This window comes from Mustelus asterias, chromosome 13 (genome assembly GCF_964213995.1).
Source record: "Mustelus asterias chromosome 13, sMusAst1.hap1.1, whole genome shotgun sequence".
NCBI classification, from domain to species: Eukaryota; Metazoa; Chordata; class Chondrichthyes; order Carcharhiniformes; family Triakidae; genus Mustelus; species Mustelus asterias.
This window is the reverse complement of record NC_135813.1, coordinates 50213714-50230154: the sequence shown is the minus strand read 5'-3', so window position 1 is coordinate 50230154 and position 16441 is coordinate 50213714. Positions and strand designations below refer to the sequence as shown.

Genomic DNA, 16441 nt, shown 5'->3' with positions numbered 1-16441 from the left:
TGTCCACAGACTGGACTGAACGGTGAAGGAGTCATAGAGTCATGGAGGTTTACAGCATGGAAACAGGCCCTTCGGCCCAACTTATCCATGCCACCCTTTTTTTTTAAACCCCTAAGCTAATACCAATTGCCCGCATTTGGTCCATATCCCTCTATACCCATCTTACCCATGTAACTGTCTAAATGCTTTTTAAAAGACAAAATTGTAACCATCTCTACTACTACGTCTGGCAGCTTGTTCCAGACACTCACCACCCTCTGTGTGAAAAAATTGCCCCTCTGGACACCTTTGTATCTCACCCCTCTTACCTTAAACCTATGCCCTCTAGTTTTAGACTCCCCTACCTTTGGGAAAAGATATTGACTTTCTAGCTGATCTCTGTCCTTCATTATTTTGTAGACCTCTGTAAGATCACCCCTCAGCCTTCTACGCTCCAGAGAAAAAAGTCCCAGAATACCCAGCCTCTCCTTATAACTCAAACCATCAAGTCCCGGTAGCACCCTAGTAAATCTTTTTTGCACTCTTTCTCGTTTAATAATATCCTTTCTATAATAGGGTGACCAGAGCTGTACACAGTATTCCAAATGTGGCCTTACCAATGTCTTGTACAACTTCAACAAGACGTCCCAACTCCTGTATTCAATGTTCTGACCAATGAAACCAAGCATGCTGAATGCCTTTTTCACCACTCTGTCCACCTGTGACTCCACTTTCAAGGAGCTATGAATCTGTACCCCGAGATCTCTTTGTTTTGGAACTCTCCCGAACACCCTCCCATGAATTGAGTAAGTCCTGCCCTGGTTCGATCTACCAAAATGTATCACCTTGCATTTCTCTAAATTAAACTCCATCTGCCATTCGTCAGCCCACAGGCCCAATTGATCAACATCCCGTTGCAATCCAAGATAACCTTCTTCACTGTCCACTATGCCACCAATCTTGGTGTCATCTGCAAACTTACTAACCATGCCTCCTATTTTCTCATCCAAATCATTAAAATAAATCAACGGCGGGTGGGGTGGCAGAGAGAGAAACAGTTCGAAGAGTTACCCATCCTGGGCCCCCCACTAACTCCCAATAACCTGTGGCCTGAATATTCAGCGTCATGAGTCTGGACACTGGGAACCCAACATCAATCCCGGTGCCATGCATCACCTCAGTGAGTTGCTTACTGTTGACATCCTTGCTACAGCAGGGTGGGTGTGTGGGAGTGCCCATTGAGGACCCTTTAAGCATAGACATGGGTGCAACCACTGCATTGTCATCCAGGTATGTGTTGCAGTTCAGCCAGACCAGGGAGGGGCAGCCTCCCAACCAGCACGAGATGGGTTCCCATTGAAGGCAGCACCACAGAATCCATGCAATGTGAGAGGATGTGTTAACTCCTGTTGACCCCCCTTGATTGGGCAGCAGCTGCCAGACCTGCTGCCTGTTACTGTTAGTGGGGCCTGCGACGTAAGGTCTGGAGTCAGCCACAGTGCCTGTCCAACAGACGGATAGCAAAGAAGCAGGTCGATATTCATGGGGTTGGTGGTGGATCTCGGGGGTCCCATGGCAGTCATGAACAATGCACACACCATGGGCTTGGAGTCAGTGGCGACCTTGACTTGCAGACTCCTAGACTGGCTTGGGCTCCCCAAACCCCAGCACCTATGAAGCCCCCTATCCACCCAACAACTTTGAAGTGCCTGAGGATCCCCATGCAGTCCGGGGGCTGCGCTCAATGGAACTTACCTCCTTGCTCCCCTTCGCTACTGCTGTGCCTGGCCCAGACTTTTATAGCCCATCAGAGATTTGCACCAGCATGACATCATGCTGGAGAGGGAGTGAAAGGTATGGGGGGAGGAAAGGGCTGTGCCAAACTTGCTAAAGATATGTTAATCAATTCAAATACATGGATATTGACATTGTACCTATTTGGGTGCGATGCTGTTCGCACTGGAAAAAAATTGCCTGAGAGGATCTCGAACCATCTGATGCAAGGCATGAATTCGATTTTTCAGCTCCCGCTCAATTTTCCCTCCCCACTACACTAATTGACCAGCGCAGCGGGTCGGAAAGATCGCACCCTTAGAATTTCTTTGGAAAGATTGCACCCTGTACAATTTCAAGAAGGAATTGGAAAAAGCTCTTGGTGCTAAAGGAACCAAAGCATATGGGAGGAATGCAGGCACAGATTACTGAGTTGAATTGTCAGCCATCATCATAAGAGTGGTGGAGCCAAATGGCCTTATCCTGTTCCTATTTTCTTTGTTTCTATGGTTAGAAAGGTTATGAGGTAGCATATGCACAGCAGTGCCATGGGTTTTCACTCCTTGTATATACTTCTCACTTCTGTAAAAAGTATTCAATCTATCCACCTCCAAGTCTCATGGATTCCATTTCTATTCAGTCGGCATCAATTGTTTGTGGTACTTTAAGGGTCCAGAAATAGCCCCCAATGAAACCCCATTAGGTTCTTTCGTTGCATAGATTCTCCCACAATTTCCCCGCAGTGAGTGGTCTAGAATTCTACATCCACAACATCAGACAATGCACATCATTCGTCACAGTGCTGCCTGGCCAATATTCCTGTCTGACTCTTTCTCAGGTTGTGGAGATGCCGGCATTGGACTGGGGTGAACACAGTAAGAGTTTTAACAACATCAGGTTAAAGTCCAACAGGTTTATTTGGTAGCAAATGCCATTCGCATTCGGAGCGCTGCTCCTTCGTCAGATGGAGTGGATATCTGCTAATGGCATTTGCTACCAAATAAACCTGTTGGACTTTAACCTGGTGTTGTTAAAACTCTTACTGTCTTTCTCAGGTGAACATGCTTTGGCTTTGGGAGAATTGCTCCTTAAGGTTATTGATTTAAATGTTGCGGTTGCACTGATGTCTGTTGTTTGTGGTTAGCCCAAGTAGTGATCGCAACTGACGTCATATTCACATGTCCAAAATGTCATTGGAAATGTCTTTTACTTTATGAAAATATGTTTTTGAATAAAACACCTGGTAATCTTAGAAACTCATAGGTTGCCATGCCTGTCTCTCTGCAGGTAGGTGTAATGTCTGTGTTTAAGGCTGAACATTATTCTTTGCTGGCTTCTTGCTCTCTTTACACATGGCAATGAGCTTGGCAAGTAAGGATCCATTGGGAACCTCACACATGACTGCAAAAGGTGAGAGGTGTGTGTGTTCATCTTGATAACAGCTTCTCCTGTCCTGGAATCTTCACTAGGACTCGCATTGCTACTTAGCGGGGCTTAACATGTGCCCAATGTAAAGGCACAGCACTCAGTTTAATGTGGAATTCAGAACAGTGTTCTGATTGCCTTAGGACAGCAATGGTTTTTGGGACCTGAACATCTCAAGGATTGTGATATTCACAAATCAATACACAAGGGCCCATGAAGTGTAGTTATTGGCTGTTTTTTGTATTCATTGGTTGTGGCAGCCCAACCCTAATTGGACACTTGACGATCTGGAATGTACTGCCTGGGAGTGGGGCAGAATTATCATTTAAGAAGTACCTGGATGAGCACTTGGCACGCCATAACCTTCAAGGCTGTGGGCCCAATGCTGGTAAATAGGATTAGGTGGGAGGTCAGGTGTTTCTCGCGTGTCGGTGCAGGCTGAAGGGCTTTTTCTGCACTGTGACTTGCTAGGACATTTTAGAGGACAGTTAGGGTCCAATTACATTGCTGTGGGTCTGGAGCCATAGAATCCCTACAGTGCAGAAGGAGGCCATTTAGTCCATCAAGCCTGCACCGACAACAATCCCACCCAGGCCCTATCCCTGTAACCCCACATATTTACCCTGCTAGTTCCCCTGACATTAAGGGGCAATTTAACATGGTCAATCAACCTAACCCGTACATCTTTGGACTGTGAAGGGAAACCGAAGCACCTGAAGGAAACCCACGCAGACACAGGGAGAATGTGCAAACTCCACACAGACAGTGACCCAACACCGGAATTTATACCCAGTCCCTCATTACTGTGAGGCAGCAGTGCTAACCACGGTGCCACATACTGCCTTTTTTAGTCACATAGATTAAATTCCTTGCAATTGTATGTGTTGGTGAGGCCGCACGTGGTTTTGCTCCCCTTAAAAGGGATATAGTAACATTGGAGGCAGTCCAAAGGAGATTTATCAATCTAATTCCTGGAATTAGAGGGTTGTCCAATGAGGAGAGACTAAATAGACTGGGTCTGTATTCCTTGGAGTTTAGAAAAGTGAGGGGTGACCTTATTCAAACATATAAGGTCCTGAGGGGCCTTGACAAGGTAGATGGGAAGATGTTTTCACCAGTGAGGAACCCTCGAACAATAAAGGGCCAGTCATTTAAAACTGAGGTGCGCAGAAATTTCTTCTTTCAGAGGGTGGTGAATCTCTGGAATTCTCTGCCCCAAAGAGTGGTGGAGGCTGGATCATTAGAAGTATTTAAAGTGGAAGTGGATAAATATTTGTTAGATAGAGGAATAGAGGGCTATGGGGAAATGGTACACAAAAGAAGTTGAATCATAGAAACCCTAGAGTACAGAAGGAGGCCATTCGGCCCATTGAGCCTGCACTGACAACAACCCCACCCAGGGCCTATCGCTGTAACCCCCCACATCCCACATATTTATTCTAAAGGGCAATTTAGCATTGCCAATCCACCTAACCTGCACATCTTTGGACTCTGAGAGGAAACCAGAGCACCCAGAGGAAACACACGCAGACACGGGGAGTACGTGCAAACTCCACACAGACAAGTGTATAGATGAGGGTAGTGCAGTTGATGTAGTTTACATGGATTTCAGCAAAGCCTTTGACAAAGTCCCACATCGGAGACTTATCAAGAAGACAAACGCACATGGGAGACAGGGTGATATGAGAAGGTGAATTCACAATTGGCTTAGCAGTAGGAGACAGACGTTGATGACAGGCGATTGCTTTAGTGACTGGAGGCCAGTGACCAGTGGAGTATCACAGGAATCCGTGCTGGGCCCCCTATTCATAGAAACCCTACAGTGTAGAAAGAGGCCATTTGGCCCATCGAGTCTGCACCGACCACAATCCCACCCAGGCCCTACCCCCATATTCACCCGCTGATCCCTCTAACCTGCGTATCACAGGACACTAAGGGGCAATTTTAGCACGGCCAATCAACCTAACCCGCACATCTTTGGACTGTGGGAGGAAACTGGAGCACCCAGAGGAAACCCACGCAGACACGAGGAGAATGTGCAAACTCCACACAGACAGTGACCCGAGCCGGGAATCGAACCCAGGCCCCTGGAGCTGTGAAGCAACAGTGCTAACCACTGTGCTACCGTGCCGCCCTTTATATATTTGTTCGTCATTTATATAAATGACATCGATCACTATGTGGGGGGTACGATCAGTGAGTTTACCGATGGCACAAAGATTGGCAGGGTGGTTAACAGTGAGGTTGAGTGTCTTGGGTTACAGGAAGATATAGACAAGATGGTCAAATGGGCAGATAAGTGGCAGATGGAATTTAACCCTGAAAAGTGTGTATGATAGACTTTGGAAGGAGTAATTTGACAAGGAAGTATACAATGAAAGGTCTGACACTGGGAAGTTCCGAAGAACAAAGGGACCTTAGCGCGTTTGTCCATAGATCTCTGAAGGTGGAAAGGAAGGTTAATAGGGTGGTGAAAAAGGCATATGGCACACTCGCCTTTATCAATCAGGGTGTAGATTACAAAAGCAGAGAGGTCGTGACGGAGTTGTATAGAACTTTGGTGAGGCCACAGCTGGAGTACTGTGTGCAGTTCTGGTCGCTACATTACAGGAAGGACGTGAATGCACTGGAGGGGGTGCGGAGGAGATTTACCAGGATGCTGCCTGGGATGGAACATTTAAGTTATAAAGAGAGGTTGGATAGGCTTGGGTTGTTTTCGTTGGAGCAGAGAAAACTGAGCGGCGACCTGAATGAGGTGTTCAAAATTATGAGAGGCATGGATAGAGTGGATAGGGAGCAAATGTTCCCGTTAACTAAAGGGTCAGTTACGAGGGGACACAACTTAACAGTGAGGGGTGGGAGGTTTCGGGGGGATTTGAGGAAAAGCTTTTTTACCCAGAGGGTGGTGGTGGTCTAGAATGTACTGCCTGGGAGGGTAGTGGAGGCGGGATGCTTCACATCCTTTAAAAAGTGCCTGGATGAGTACTTGACATGCCATAACATTCAGGGTGATGGGCCAAGTGCTGGCAAGTGGGATTAGGTGGGCAGGTCAGGGCCTTTCATATGGGGTTGCTAAAGGGTGTGTGTGAAGGGAGTACTGATCAGATTCCAAAGCAGCTATATGTTAGAACATAGAACATAGAACATAACAGCGCAGTACAGGCCCTTCGGCCCTCGATGTTGCGCCGACCAGTGGAACCAATCTAAAGCCTCTCTAATCTATACTATTCCAATATCATCCATATGTTTATCCAATAACCATTTGAATGCTCTTAATGTTGACGAGTCCACTACTGCTGCAGGCAGGGCATTCCACGCACTTACTACTCTCTGAGTAAAGAACCTCCCTCTAACATCTGTGCTATATCTCTCACCCCTCAATTTAAAGCTATGTCCCCTCGTGCTAGCCATCACCATCCGAGGAAAAAGGCTCTCACTATCCACCCTATCTAATCCTCTGATCATCTTGTATGCCTCTATTAAGTCACCTCTTAACCTTCTTCTCTCTAACGAAAACAACCTCAAGTCCCTCAGCCTTTCCTCATACGATTTTCCCACCATACCAGGCAACATCCTGGTAAATCTCCTCTGCACCCTTTCCAACACTTCCACATCACAAGTGTGTTGATGAAGGTAGGGCAGTTGATGTCATATACATGGATTTTACGTTTGATAAGGTTGCCCATGGTCGGCTTATGATGAAAGTGAGGAGGTGTGCGATAGAGGGAAAGTTGGCCGATTGGATAGGTAACTGGCTGTCTGATCGAAGACAGAGGGTGGTGGTGGATTGAAAATTTTCGGATTGGAGGCAGGTTGCTAGCAGAGTGCCACAGGGGTCAGTGCTTGGTCCTCTGCTCTTTGTGATTTTTATTGATGACTTAGAGGAGGGGGCTGAAGAGTGGATCAGTAAATTTGCTGATGACACCAAGATTGGTGGAGTAGTGGATGAGGTGGAGGGCTGTTGTAGGCTGCAAAGAGACATAGATAGGATGCAAAGCTGGGCTGAAAAATGGCAAATGGAGTTTAACCCTGATAAATGCGAGGTGATTCATTTTGGTAGGACTAATTTAAAAGGTGGGGTTCTGAAGACTGTGGAGGAACAGAGAGATCTTGGGGTCCATATCCACAGATCTCTAAAGGTTGCCACTCAAGTGGATAGAGCTGTGAAGAAGGTGTATAGTGTGTTAGCTTTTATTAACAAGGGGTTGGAGTTTAAGAGCCGTGGAGTTATGCTGCAACTGTACAGGACCTTGGTGAGACCACATTTGGAATATTGTGTGCAGTTCTGGTCACCTCACTATAAGAAGGATGTGGAAGCGCTGGAAAGAGTGCAGAGGATATTTACCAGGATGCTGCCTGGTTTGGAGGGGAGGTCTTATGAGGAAAGGTTGAGGGAGCTAGGGCTGTTCTCTCTGGAGCGGAGGAGGCTGAGGGGAGACTTAATAGAGGTTTATAAAATGATGAAGGGGATAGATAGAGTGAACGTTCAAAGACTATTTCCTCGGGTGGATGGAGCTATTACAAGGGGGCATAACTATAGGGTTCGTGGTGGGAGATATAGGAAGGATATCAGAGGTAGGTTCTTTACGCAGAGAGTGGTTGGGGTGTGGAATGAGAACATTTAAGCGGTTATTGGATAGGCACATGGAGCACACCAGAATGATAGGGAGTGGGATAGCTTGATCTTGGTTTCAGATAAAGCTCGGCACAACATCGTGGGCCGAAGGGCCTGTTCTATGTTCTATGTTCTATCTTTCCAATAATGCAGCGACCAGAACTGTACGCAATACTCCAAATGCGGCCGCACCAGAGTTTTGTACAGTTGCAGCATGACCTCCTGGCTCCGAAACTCAATCCCTCTACCAATAAAAGCTAACACACCGTACACCTTCTTAACAACCCTATCAACCTGGGTGCCAACTTTCAGGAATCTATGCACATGGACACCCAGATCCCTCTGTTCATCCACACTACCAAGTATCTTACCATTAGCCCAGTACTCTGTATTCCTGTTACTCCTTCCAAAGTGAATCACCTCACACTTTTCCGCATTAAACTCCACTTGCCACCTCTCAGCCCAGCTTTTCAGCTTATCTATTTCCCTCTGTAACCTGCCACTTCCCTCCGCACTGTCTACAACTCCACCGACTTTAGTGTCATCCGCAAATTTACTAATCCATCCTTCTACGCCCTCATCCAGGTCATTTATAAAAATGACAAACAGCAGTGGCCCCAAAACAGATCCTTGCGGTACACCACTCGTAACTGAACTCCAGGATGAATATTTCCCATCAACTACCACCCTCTGTTTTCTTACAGCTAGCCAATTCCTGATCCAAACCACTAAATCACCCTCAATCCCATGTGTCCGTATTTTCTGCAAAAGCTTACCATGGGGAACCTTTTCAAACGCTTTGCTGAAATCTGTATACACCACATCAACCGCTTTACCCTCATCCACCTCTTTGGTCACCTTCTCAAAGAACTCAATAAGGTTTGTGAGGCACGACCTACCCTTCACAAAACCGTGCTGACTATCCCTAATCAAATGATTCCTATCTCTTATAATCCTTTCCAATACTTTGCCCACAACAGAAGTAAGGCTCACCGGTCTATAATTACCAGGGTTGTCCCTACTCCCCTTCTTGAACAAGGGGACAACATTTGCTCTCCTCCAGTCTGCTGGCACTGTTCCTGTAGACATTGATGACACAAAGATCAAAGCCAAAGGCTCTGCAATCTCCTTTCCAGCCTCCCAGAGAATCCTAGGATAAATCCCATCCGGCCCAGGGGACTTATCTATTTTTACCCTTTCCAGAATTGCTAACACCTCCTCCTTATGAACATCAATCCCATCCAGTCCAACAGCCTGCATCTCAGTACTCCCCTCGACAACACTGTCCCTCTCCTGTGTGAATACCGATGAAAAATATTCATTTAGTGCCTCTCCTATCTCTTCAGACTCCACGCACAACTTCCCACTACTGTCCTTGACTGGCCCTAATCTTACCCTAGTCATTCTTTTACTCCTACATACCTATAGAAAGCTTTAGGGTTTTCCTTGATCCTACCTGCCAAAGACTTCTCATGTCCCCTCCTGGCTCTCCTTAACTCTTTCTTTAGGTCCTTCCTGGCTAACTTGGAACTCTCAAGTGCCCTAACTGAGCCTTCACGTCTCACCTTAACATAAGTCTCCTTCTTCCTCTTCACAAGAGATTCAACCTCTTTCGTAAACCACGGTTGCCTCACACGACTGCTTCCTCCCTGCCTGACAGGTACATATTTATCAAGGACGCGTAATAGCTGTTCCTTGAACAAGTTCCACATTACAATTGTGCCCATCCCCTGCAGTTTCCTTCCCCAACATATCTAAATCTCGCTAAATCTCGCCTAATCGCATCATAATTTCCTTTCCCCCAGCTTGCCCTTTGGTATATACCTATCCTTTTCCATTGCTAACGTAAACGTAATCGAATTGTGGTCACTGTCACCAAAGTGCTCACCTACCTCCAAATCTAACACCTGGCCTGGTTCATTACCCAGTACCAAATCCAATGTGGCTTCGCCTCTTTTTGGTCTATCTACATACTGCGTCAGGAAGCCTTCCTGCACACACTGGACAAAAACTGACCCCTCTAAAGTACTCGAACTATAGCTTTTCCAGTCAATATTTGTAAAGTTAAAGTCCCCCAGTACAACTACCCTGTTACTTTCGCTCCTATCCAGAATCATCTTTGCAATCTTTTCCTGTACATCTCTGGAACTTTTCGGAGGTCTATAAAAAACTCCCAACAGGGTGACCTCTCCTTTCCTGTTTCTAACCTCAGCCCAAACTACCTCAGTAGACGAGTCCTCATCAAATGTCCTTTCTGCCACCGTAATACAGTCCTTGACTAACAATGCCACACCTCCCCCTCTTTTACCACCTTCCCTGCACTTACTGAAACATCTAAACCCCGGAACCTGCAACAACCATTCCTGTCCCTGCTCTATCCATGTCTCTGAGATGGCCACAACATCGAAATCCCAGGTACCAACCCATGCTGCAAGTTCACCCACCTTATTCCGGATGCTCCTGGCGTTGAAGTATACACACTTCAAACCACCTTCCTGCCTGCCAGTACACTCCTGTGACTCTGAAACCTCATCCATGACCTCACTACTCTCAACCTCCTGTACACCGGAGCTACAATTCAGGTACCCACCCCCCTGCTGAATTAGTTTAAACCCTCCCGGTTAGGCTTCTAGTTAGCCGTGGTGTAATCCCTTCCAATAATGATTCCACCAGTAAGACATATGGTGAGTACTGTTAATTCCATAATTACTACGAGAGTATTGAACCTGTGGGTTATTTTCTCACTGAGGTTGAAAGTGATTGGGGCGTTCACACAGCAAAGGTGAAGAAACTGTTGATTGTGAGAACTTATCAGCATTTTACTCCTGAATCTTGTAGCTAACAGGTTGTCACGAGCACATCTGTCACATTGTACCGCTGCAATAACCTCTATGTGGTTCATCTAAATCCTCACTCTTTTCTGATCCATCCCCTTCAATGTCCTCCTCTTCAATGGAGTCATCTCAGTCCTCTTTTTCTGTTTCAGGCAACATGCCCCCATTTGCTACGTAAGGTTATACAGGGCGCAGCAAACATTGATTTTATTAAAAAAATAATTTATGGGATGTGGGTGTCGCTGGCTAGGCCGGCATTTATTGCCCATCCCTAATTGCCCTTCAGAAGGTAGTGGTGTACTGCCTTCTTGAACCGTAAGAAGTCTCACAACACCAGGTTAAAGTCCAACAGGTTTATTTGGTAGCAAATACCATAAGCTTTCGGAGATTGCTGCTCCTTCGTCAGATGGAGTGGTCTCTGTTCTCCAACAGTGCACAGACACAGAAATCAAGTTACAGAATACTAATTAGATTTGCATTCTTCTAGATATGGAGATGCCTGTATTGGACTGGGGTGGACAAGATGAGAAGTCGCACGACACCAGGTTATAGACCAAGTTTATTTGAAATCACAAGCTTTCGGAGCACTGCTCCTTTGTCATGCACCTGTTTTTATAATTTAACCAATGATAATATTGTAATCTGCTATAATGTAACCAATGGTAACATGCTATGATGGTCAGCTGACCTGGTATAAATAGAAAGCAGATGGGCATTGTGGGAGCTTGTGTGGCCCAGGACGTGGCCTGGGTGTTGATGGAATGGAGTTTATTTATTAAACCTTTTTCTTTGATTTACTTTATGAAGTTAGTTTTTTTTATTGTTTGCAACTGAAGGTCTTTACTGCCGGATGAAAATTTGTGTGCTGCGAACGTTACTTGCCACTTGTCAGCCCAAGCCTGGATATTGTCCAGGTCTTGCTGCATTTGGACGGTGACCGCTTCAGTATCTGAGGAGTCACAAATGATATTGAACATTGTGCAGCCATCAGCAAGCATCACCACTTCTGACCTTATGATGGAAGGAAGGTGCTTACCCCAGTCCAGATGAAGCAGCGGAAGATGGTTGGGCTGAGGAGACTACCCTGAGGAACTCCTGCAGTGATATCCTCGAGCTGAGATGATTGGTTTCCAATTATCACAACCTTCTTCCTTCATGCAAAGTATGACTCCAACCAGCAGAGATTTTACCCTTGATTCCCTTTGATTCCAATTTTGCGAAGGATCATTGATGCCACATTGAAATGCTGCCTTGATGTCAAGGGCAGGCACTCTCACCTGACCTCTAGCATTCAGCTCTTCTGCCCACATTTGAAAAAAGGCTGCAATGAGGCCCTACACAATCACTGCTTCCTAATTCCCATCCCTCCTGTTGCCATTCAGCCTCCAGCCATTACATTTGACACCATCACATTATTCATGTTGATATTCGTGTTCACCCCCATTCCTTACAATGTTGATGTTCCCATGTCCTTTCTCAATATGATCCTTCCCCTTCTTGAGGCCACCTGCATCCTTAGTTTCCAAGACCCCCACCCCCCACACAATGAGACCATCCAATACCCCCATGACTTTGCAATTGCCAGCTTACCAGATCCAGGTGCTTCCGCTACGGTTTCCTCTATCTCCCAATACCATGCATCAAACCCCCAGGGCCAAGTGTCCTAGTGGACTGACCATACCCTACACACCGTTCTGTGCATGACCAGTGAGGCCTTCTCCCACCCTTCTCCTCACTATCCAGAGGGGCCTTCTCCCACCCATGACCAGGGCCAGGATATGCATACCATGTAGGGCCCTCCAATATCGCCTGGAGGTTGTGGCCTCATTCCCAGGACAGTCACTTAAACATGCCCCTGACAGTGTGGCCTTATTCTTTGGGCAGTTTGTTATCGCTTCCCCAGACAGTATTTCACCCTTTTCCTCTGGCCCCCTTAGTCCTGCCTCCATCGATCCCCTCCCTGCTGGCCAGTGTTGGCACATCTTGTGCAGGAGACACTCAATGTATTTCAGTCACAGTGTAAAAGGAAGGGGAAACAGCATCTACTAACTTCCAACTGGTGGATCACAATTAAATTTCCTCGAACAGTATGTTACAGAACCTACAAGGGAGCAAGCTATCTTGGATCTGGTCCTGTGTAATGAGACAGGTAAAATTAATGATCTCCTTGTGAGGGATCCTCTTGGAATGAGTGATCACAATATGGTTGAATTTCTAACACAGATGGAGGGTGAGAAAGTAGGGTCCCAAACCAGTGTCCTCTGCTTGAACAAGGGGGATTACAATAGGATGAGGGCGGAGTTGGCTAATGTAGACTGGGAACACAGACTAATTGGTGGGACAGTTGAGGAACAGTGGAGGATTTTTAAGGAGATATTTCTCAGTACTCAGCAAAAATATATTCCAGTGAAAAAGAAGGAATGTAGAAAAGGGATAACCAGCCATGGATAACTAAGGAAATAAAGGAGAGTATCAAATTAAAAACCAATGCATACAGAGTGGCCAAAATTAGTGGGGAACTAGAAGATCGGGAAGGCTTTAAAAAACAACAAAGAACTACCAAGAAAGCAATAAAGAAAGGAAAGATAGATTATGAAAGTAAACTAGCACAAAATATAAAAACTGATAGTAAAAGTTTTTACAAATATATAAAACAGAAAAGAGTGGGCTAAAGTAAATGTTGGTCCCTTAGAAGATGAGAAGGGGGATTTAATAATAGGAAATGAGGAAATGGTCGAGGCCTTAAACAAGTTTTTTGTGTTGGTCTTCACAGTGGAGGACACAAATAGCATACCAATAATTGACGGTCATGGGACTGTAGAGGGTGAGGACCTTAAAACGATCACTATTACTAAAGAGGTAATGCTGGGTAGGCTAATGGGACTAAAGGTAGACAAGTCCCCTGGTCCGGATGGAATACATTTCAGGGTACTAAAAGAAACAGCAGAAGTAATAGCAAATGCATTAGTTGTAATTTATCAAAATTCACTGGTCTCTGGGGAGGTGCCAGCTGATTGGAAAACAGCTAATGTAACGCCACTGTTTAAAAAAGGAGGTAGACAAAAGGCAGGTAACTACAGGCCAGTTAGCTTAACACCCATAGTTGGGAAAATGCTGGAATCTATCATTAAGGAAGAAATACCAGGACACCTGGAAAAGAATGGTTCAATCAAGCAGACGCAGCATGGATTCATGAAGGGAAAGTCATGTTTGACTAATTTACTTTTTTGAGGATATAACAAGTGCGGTTGACAGGGGGGAACCGGTGGATGTGGTGTATTTAGATTTCCAGAAGGCATTCGATAAGGCGCCTCACAAAAGGTTGCTGCATAAGATAAAGGTACATGGAGTTGGGGGTAAAGTGTTAGCGTGGATTGAGGATTGGCTATCTAACAGAAAGCAGAAAGTCAGAATAAATGGGTGCTTTTCCGGTTGGCAATCAGTGACTAGTGGCGTGCCGCAGGGATCGGTGCTGGGGCCTCAACTATTTACCAGATACATAGACAATCTGGAGGAGGGGACCGAGTGTAGGGTAACAAAGTTTGCGGATGACACAAAGATGAGTGGGAAAGCAAATTGTGTGGAGGACACAGAGAGTCTGCAGAGAGATTTGGATAGGCTAAGTGAGTGGGCAAGGATCTGGCAGATGGAGTATAACATTGGTAAGTGTGAGGTTATCCACGTTGGAAGGAATAATAGTAAAATGGACTGTTATTTAAATGGTGAAAAATTACAACATGCTACTGTGCAGAGGGACCTGGGGGTCCTTGTGCATGAATCACAAAAACTCAGTTTGCAGGTGCAACAGGTAATCAAGAAGGCAAATGGAATGTTGGCCTATATCGCGAGAGGGATGGAGTATAAAAGCAGGGAGGTCATGCTGCAACTGTACAGGATATTGGTGAGTACCTAGAGTATTGTGTACAATTTTGGTCCCCTTATTTAAGAAAGGATATATTAGCTTTGGAGGGGGTACAGAGAAGGTACACCAGGTTGATTCCGGAGATGAGGGGGTTAGCTTATGAGGAGAGATTGAGTAGACTGGGCCTGTACTCATTGGAGTTTAGAAAGTTGAGGGGAGATCTTATTGAGACATATAAGATAATGAAGGGGCTAGACAGGGTAGAAGCAGCGAGGTTATTTCCACTTACAATGGAAACAAGAACTAGGGGGCATCACCTCAAAATACGGGGGAGTCAATTTAGAACAGAGTTGAGGAGGAACTTCTTCTCCCAGAAGGTAGTGAATCTTTGGAATTCTCTGCCCAATGAAGCAGTAGAGGCTACCTCGTTAAATGTGTTTAAGTCACAGATAGATAGATTTTTAACCATTAAGGGTATTAAGGGTTATGGGGAGCGGGCGGGTAAGTGGAACTGAACCCACTATCAGATCAGCCATGATCTTATTGAATGGCGGAGCAGGCTTGAGGGGCTAGATGGCCTACTCCTGCTCCTATTTTTTATGTTCTTATGTTCTTAAATTCCAGTGGACTGAGGCACAGAAGCTCTCAGTTCGTGTTTAATGAGCTTTAATAAACATCCTGGTGTATGCAGATGGATTTCCCAGGGTGGGTCCTTCCTGCTCCTCTCTAAATGTGGGACTTCTCTGAGAGTCAGAGCTGGGGCATCCCACCTATTTCTCCAACTCTTCACCACCATCAGGAAGTTGCAGAGGGTTGTACTAAATTCTGCCCAAAATTCCAGTCAAATCAGATTTTTATAAAGCTTCATCATTTCCTAGATTTTGTTCTCAATGCTTCAAATCCAGGATCCTCGATAACTTCTTCACCACTTTCTCAACCTTTCCCCTTACCTTCACCGTATGTCACCAGCTCCCTCTAATCTTGCACCACATTTAAAATTGTGCCCTTGTTTTATTCACCCTTGTTTGGTTTGTTCCCTCTCCTCATTCTTCTGACCAAAATCTATCATTTGCACTTCACCGTCACTTGTCCACCCATTCCACTGGCCTGTCTATATCTTCTTGAAGTCCATCACTATCTTCCTCAATGTTCACAAAATTTCAAAGTTTTCTGTTCTCTGCAAATTTTGAACGTTTTCTCTGTGGACCCAAATCTACATCATTAATATACATCATGAAAGTAATGGTCCTTGTACCGACCCTTGGAATTGCCACTGCATACCTTCATCCAGTCCAAACAGCAACTTCACCACTATTCTCTGTTTCCTATTCTTTAGCCATCTTCATATCCATACTGTCACTGTCCCTTTTATGCCATGGGCTTCAACTTTGCTGGAAAGTGTATTATGTGGAACTTCATCAGACTTTTTGGAAGTCCCTATGTACCACTCCCATCACATTATCCTCATCCATCCTCTGTTACCTCATCAAAAATCTCCATCAAGTTAGTTAAACAAATCCATGCTGGTTTTCCTTAATTAATCCATGCTCTGGTAAGGGACTGTTAAATTTGTCCTATATTGTTGTTTCTAAAAGCTGAGGTTAAATTGATTGCTGCAGTGTGGCACTTTCATAGAATCATAGAAACCCTACAGTGCAGAAAGAGGCCATTTGGCCCATCAAATCTACACCGACCACAATCCCACCCAGGCCCCACCCCGTATCCACCCGCTAATCCCTCTAACCAACGCATCTCAGGACACTGAGGGGCAATTTTTAGCATGGCCAATCAACCTAACCCGCACATCTTTGGACTGTGGGAGGAAACTGGAGCACCCGGAGAAAACCCACACAGACATGAGGAGAATGTGCAAACTCCACACAGACAGTGACCCAAGCCGGGAATTGAACCCAGGTCCCTGGAGCTGTGAAGCAGCAGTGCTAACCACTGTGC

At 45.6% G+C, this 16441-nt stretch overlaps 1 protein-coding gene across 1 annotated transcript in view; it reads right to left on the bottom strand.

Moving 5' to 3' along the window:
- The window catches only part of ambp (alpha-1-microglobulin/bikunin precursor), a 55798-nt gene that overhangs the window by 13265 nt on the left and 26092 nt on the right, over window positions 1-16441 (bottom strand). The window lies entirely within an intron of this gene.